We start from the raw sequence: 6,748 nt of genomic DNA, 5'->3' as shown, positions 1-6,748 counted from the left end.
TCCCTCTTCTTGATCTGTGCTCTAAGTGCCCTGATTTGCTGTCAGGCATTTCTCTTGCTTGGAGAGAGGAGTTTTGGAGGCTAAGTATAGCAGATTTGAAGAGTTGCTCTAAAAGCTGAAGTACTAACCTTGGTCTTGATTTAATTTATTGGATATTACTTTCATGATTTTTGGTCAAGTTTTGTGTTTATTCTATAAGTAAGTAGTGTCTTTTGACACCTACAAAGCCTATACTCACAGTGAGCACTTTGTCTCTAGCTCTAAGTGTTTTAGGGCAAAACACTGAACTCTATATTTCCTTATGAGTAAAATTCTAATCAGAGAATCACACAGTCCAAATTTGACATCATGAGATTTGAAGTTAAAACTGGGGGGAGAAAAGCTCCAAATTAATTTTCTTTTCAGAACCTAAATGGAGAAAAAGCAAAGTTGGTGAAACTCATCATCATAATTATATTCTTAGTATTAATTAATGAAAATACTGCAGGCAGGTGTTGTTTTACACTACAGTTCTGTATTTAGATCTGCTAATGGAAGGTTGCAGGCTGAGCATTGCTTGTTCTGGAGTGCTTGCCAACTTTTTCTAAAGGATTCTCTTTGTCATGCAAGCTCTCCCCGTGGCATGGTGCTTGCATGCTGTACATGCCTCTGCTGCCACCTTAGGTAATAGTGTCTCTTGACTAAATCTAGAGTAACTGCATGGTTATTTGTGCTACTGGAAAACATCACAAAGAGGTAAAAATACTTCTTTCCCTCTCAGGATCTCCTGACTCATCTGTTAAGCACTGCACCTTTTGAGCAGCTGCAGTGTTTGCTGTTTTCTTAGGTGCTGGAATTAGGGGTCTGGAATTCATACAGTTACAGGCTAGGAAAAAGCCCACGTGGATAGTCTCCTGTTCCATTGGGAATGGCTGAGCATGTTCCTTGTGCCAGTGTCAGCAATCAGTGCTTACTGCTCAGAGGGCACCAGTGCTGCTGTACCACTGGTCCATACCAATGGACCTAGCTGAGGTGTCTTAACATTTTGGGGGTAGTTTTGACCTAGAATTAGTGGCTCAGTTTTGTCTTTTTCAAGGGTGGACTAGTACTAATGGATTCTACAGCTCTGAAAATACTCTGTGAGCTAGGAAGGGTTTCACTCTGTGTTACAGGGGGAAACACCAAGGCACAGAGATGAAATTGGGAATTACTAGAAGTCTGGCAGTCAAGACTGGACTCACATTTCTGGAGGCTTAAGTCCAGCAGCTCAAGCAGCCTTAGCTTGCCTACATCCCATTATCAGGGTGTTAGACTAATAACCTCTTGGTAGAAATATCTCACCTCTATGAGCTGCACTCAAATCATCCTGTACCCCAGGGCAACCCCTGGCCTGTTCACTAGTTTGTTGAATAGCCTGAAAAACATTCCCTGCTAGGCAGTAAAAAATGCTCACAGCACAGCAAGCATGGCCATCTCCCCCCTCCCTGCCTTTTGCCCTGCAAGGCTTCCTCACTCACCTTCATTTTCTGGTTTACTTACATTGGTTTTATTTTGTTTTTTGACAGCATATTTATTCTTTTGCTGTACAAACCCAAGTGGAAACAAAACACTTGTTTTTGCTGTGAGAGGGGCAGCCAGCTCTGTACCCACACTTCTGGACCTGACATCTCTTAGATCATAATGCTAAAGGTACAGTATCTTACCTCCACTGCTCACTTGCTTGTTTCAGGGCAGAGTTCATGTGCACTCATCCTGTGGGAAAACACACTTCTCTTCTGATTTAAGCAGTGAAGACCTGACCAGTGCCCTGATACTGCTGTCTGAGATGCTTGTCCACCTGCTTGAAGACAGGTCCATAGTGAGGGGCTGTTGTTCTGTGCACCCATGTTTAATGTTAGATCACTTGGAGCTTGTAACCAGGGCTAATTCTGTTACAGCTTGTTGGTTGAGTGGGAATTGGAGATGAAAATTGGAAGTAGATTTGCTTCTACTTCTCCAGAACTTGCTTTCCTTCTTAGGTCATAGCATCTTGGCATTTATTGTCTTTGTGTATTTGTCCTCCATGGACATAATCTTAGAGGTAAGAACTCAGTTTGAAAAAGGTCTATCTTACACAGGACAAAATAGAAAGGAATTCATTAGCTGAGGACCAGATGCACAAGGAACACAATTTGGGTGCATTATGGCTGCATATTAATCTAGCTGTAGGTAGAGAAAAAATGAAAACATTCTAAATCTAGGGCTTCACAAATACACCTGCATGGACTTCATGGCAACATACACTTGTGTAAGTACTTTTGTTTGGCTGTAAGGTATTTTACAGACTGCAGTGAATGGCTCTGTGTGTATAGCATCAGACTGGGGAAACAATGCTTAAGGCTTAGGTAGGTATGAGAGTTCTGATGGAGGATGAATATTTCTCCTTTTATGCCCATTCTGTATTCCCTCCGTTCCTGTGCTTAAGGAATTGGAAATACAAGAATTGCCCACGTGTAACAATCCTGTTATGTTAGAGCAAATATCCTGCAGCAGTTATCAGTGTCACTGAAAAACAGAAGAGCAGTTGGGTAAATGACAGTCTTGTCACTGCTTGGCTGAAGCAAACGTGCTGTCCTGGAGTTACAGCTAAAGCCAAGTGAAATTGGACAAAAATAAGCTAAGGAGCAGAGAAATGCAAAGAGGGGATTGTTTAGTGACTGGAGATTTGTCTGTCATCTTCTGCTGTTTCCGTGCCCTGGAGTGTGTGTTATCAGGGGCTCAGGAAGTGAGCTGCTGGGATATGGAGAGAACTTAGTACTGCTGATAAGGCAGTGAAATGATTGAAATGCCTGGTGTAGTGCTAGATAAGATGAAATGCCTGGTTTATCACACAGGCAGAATTCTAGCAACATCCAGGGAGGCTGTGCAGCTTTATTCAGTAAAAAGCTTCAGGCTACCTGGGTGACCACCACAGGAGCCAAACAGAATGGGAACTCTATACCAGGAATCTGCCCTGCACAGGTCCCTTCGTTTGAGCATGGGAGGATTTTGTGTTTCTGATTACATAAAGAGATTCACGGTAAGGGACTCCTCAGGGTTTTAGTGGGAGCCTCGTTAGAAAGGGAAAACTTTCTGGGTGGTGCAGTATTGGTTTCTGTGCCTTTTGTGGAGTGCTGTGTGTGTTTGGCATTCTTGGCCAGGTTGTTCAGTCTGTTGGCTTGCAGAACACCTGCCAGTGTCAAGGAGGTGTTTCTGAAATGATGAGTGCAGGCTTTGCCTTTGGAAATAAGTTTACTTTCTGCGAGAGCCTTGGCACATTAAAACTTTTATTCTGAGTGGACTGTTTGTCACATAGATGCCAGACTGACATTTAGATTCTGTGGAGGTTTGTTGTTAAAGCTTTTTGCTTTAGCTGTCATAGGTCTGTGGGTTTTAAGGCAGTGACTCTGTGGTTCAGGCTCAACTGAGGCAGTTTAATGAGCAGCCAAATTCTGCGTGAGCCCATCTGACCTGTGGTAAAAGCAGTGCCATCCCCTTGAGCACACAGTGCCTCAAAGGGTGCCCAGGGGGAGTAACTAGAAATTGTGCGTTCAGAACCCCATTGTGCAAAGGTCTGAGGACACAAAGCCCAAGAGAGCCTCTGTCCCAAAGCTCCAGCACCGACCGACAGAGCTCTGCGAGCAGAGAGACGTAGAGACGCCACCAGTCGAGGAGAGAATGGGAATCTGCTTTTCTACCTTTGTAAGCTGCTCATGCAAACCCACCGTGTTCTCAGGCTGTCTGTGGGGTTAGGTTTCACTTGCTACAGTGCTAGAAAGTCTAGGAAAAATATTTTTTCTGCAGCTTGTTTGTATTTGCCTACTTTTTGGAGTTGATGGAAAAAGCGGTAGCAGAAAATGAACTTAAGCAACTTCAAAAAAATGCAATGTAGATATATAATAATGTTCCAGTAATTAAATGTCCTGGGTTGCAAAGCACATTAAAAAATAGCAATTGTAGGAGTTGCATTTTAAATTAGAACAGATCAGATTGTTGTGGATTTTTAGAGACTGTTTTCTTTCAAAATTTTGAAGGAAGGATTTCCTCGTGTGTTTTGTTCAACAGTAGCTGTAATGAGCTTTCTGTATTTGTTATCACCTTTGCTCTTTAAAGAGCCAATGAAGTAAATTGACAGCAATAAACCAAATTCTAGCCCAGCTGAAGAAAGGGACAAAATTTCTACTAATTTCGATGTGTAGGATATTGTTCCAAAGTCTTGAATTCATCTAATGTAATGACATATAGTGGATTTAATATAGCCAAGAGTACAATGTGATTGAGTTTTTGTTATCATATGTTACATAAGAAGCAGAATGGCTCAGACTAGACATGTTTCATATTCCTGTGGCCACATGCTTTATTGTCTATTTATGGCAATATAGCAGAAAAAAACCCTCATTTTGGTCTATTAATTTGAATATACTGCTCTAATGTTCTTCATGCTGAAGTGATAATGATGTGTTTAAATTGGTCATGTTCAGCTTTTTGGTAGAGATACTAAAGAGCCTGAAAGACATGCAATTTTCTCTTGCTTATATCTGAAGGAGTGTAGATGAAAGATATTCCAGACAGACTAGAGAAAGTGGCCTTGGAACCAGCAAAGCAAATGAGCCAGGGAGTTTTGGACTAGTCGTGTCTTGGGGGAAAAGAGTCAGTACTGCAATTATCTGTCTACATGGCATTCTGTGGCTTGGCTCTGTGCAGATCAGTGAGTGTTCTGCAATGCTGTGAAGACTCTAATGAGATTCAGAATATCTAGTTCCTCTAATTGATCTATTGGGTGACCAAGTATTCCTTTCATATTCAGTGCTTCAATTTCCCTTTCTGTAAAACTAGTGATCGTGGTGCTTCTCTTCTGAAAACACATTGAGGTCCACAGGTAAAAGTTATCTTAGATTTAGTTTGATTTATTGGTTTTCCTTCTCCTCAGTGAGCTAAGAATCAAACCCAGCTTTGTTTTGGATGTCTTGCACTGGGTTACATCCCCTCTGGCCAGTTCACCAAACTCATTATGTTTATCTTTTGGAAAAAGTCTTTGTTTTGTTCACAGAGCTAGTACTCAAATTCATGGAACATTATAAAGGGAAGGATGCTTTTGGAGGACATGACCAGCAGAGAGCATGTAAGGGTGAAGAGTGTGTTGGACCATGTGTGCAATTCTTAGCAGGATGTGATGAGTGTGTGTACAGTTCTGAATTCATTGTTGCTGTGTGGAACCTGTTGTTTGCATGTTTGTGGACTGTAGTCTCCTCCTGGCATGGTACATGATGGTCTGCTGCTTGTACTCAAGTGGTTGGCTCAGCTGATTCAGCTGTTGTGGAAGGACTCTCAGCCCCAGGCAGCTCTGTAAACAGTGGCTCATGTGTGTTTCCAGATTGCTTGAAAATCTGTGGTGTTGCTCAGAGCTGCAGTGGAGAGTGGAGTTCATGCTTGAGCAATAAGATGAGGCATTTTGTGTTTCTGGAGTTAATTGGACTCTTAGGATAGGCAGTGATAGGAGTGTTCTAACATGGACCTGAAGTTGCCCATACTTCCTTCAGGCTTCTCCTTTCCTTGAGCTGAACTGCTTTGGTGTTCAGCTGTATCAATGCTTTTCACTTTGGTGGTGCTGCTCTCTTTCTTCTGCTGACTTGCTGGACCTGACTCTTATTTTAGGACATGGACACTTACTGAGAGTCTGAAGTCACCTAGTCCTTCCCAGAAGCTAATCTTGATGCTCCTCTCCCATTTCATGATTGTGGTTGGGGCTATGCATTCCACTCTTTTTTCTGTTTTGGCAGGGAATAGCATCTTGGTCCTTTTGTTACTCAGACTTACTTTTTCTGGGAGTCCTGTGTAGGGTGATTTGGAACTCCTCAGGTACTGTTGGTTCACATATTGACCTTTGTGTGATTGTTTTTGAATGTCTTGCACTGTGCAACAGTTACCTTTGTTTTAATCTCTTTGAACAGTTGTCTCCTGGTTTGTGTCGTTGGTACTTGGACTAGAGAGCTGCTGGGATAGGCCTGATGGAGATCAGACTGAAAAAATACAACTGGAAATAGATAGTAAGCCATTTCAAAGGATTGGGATTTTTAGAAAAATACACAGTTGGAAGCTTTCTGAGTATCTCAGCTGTTAACACTGTCTTCCCAGGCTTTGTGGGAACTCAAGACAAAGATATCATGTGCTCCAGTTTGAATTTTGCACCAGTGGATAGTGGTCTGCAGTCTAAATATATTCTATTGAGTGTTCTTTCAGACAGTTCATATCCCAGAAACTAGAGTAGTAAACTATATATAGTCTCTGACATTACAAACCAGGTTTGTTTTCACCTTCTCCATGGCTGAATTGAGATAGCAGGAGCTAGAAGGTCTTCCTGCTGTTGTCTTCTATATTTTTGGCTCACCTTTACTCTCTCATTTGTGTCCTTGCTTTGTTGTTCAGGCTTGAGCAGTACATGTGCTTTCTGACTCATCCAACCTACTTACACGTGCTCCCGACTTCAGGTCCTGAGTGCTTCCTTTTAGAGACCTGGTTCCTTCCAGCACAGCATTGCATGCTCACTGGTATTGTTTGGGACTGGCTAGGGTGAAAAGGAAATGCCATTTTTCTAGACATATCTCTGTTCTGAGTATTTGCTTGCTGGATTCCTGTCCCCACTGTCAGCTGAAGTCCCCAGTTGGCAGCGTGGGGAGCCTCAGGGTCCTGGCACCTCTAGGAATCAGCACGACTTGAATTGCATCTTTCTTGACCTGTCTTGCTGTAAAAA

The sequence above is a fragment of the Acanthisitta chloris genome, unplaced genomic scaffold (assembly GCF_000695815.1).
Source record: "Acanthisitta chloris isolate BGI_N310 unplaced genomic scaffold, ASM69581v1 scaffold8978, whole genome shotgun sequence".
In the NCBI taxonomy this organism is placed as follows: domain Eukaryota; kingdom Metazoa; phylum Chordata; class Aves; order Passeriformes; family Acanthisittidae; genus Acanthisitta; species Acanthisitta chloris.
This window is presented reverse-complemented; position numbering follows the sequence as displayed.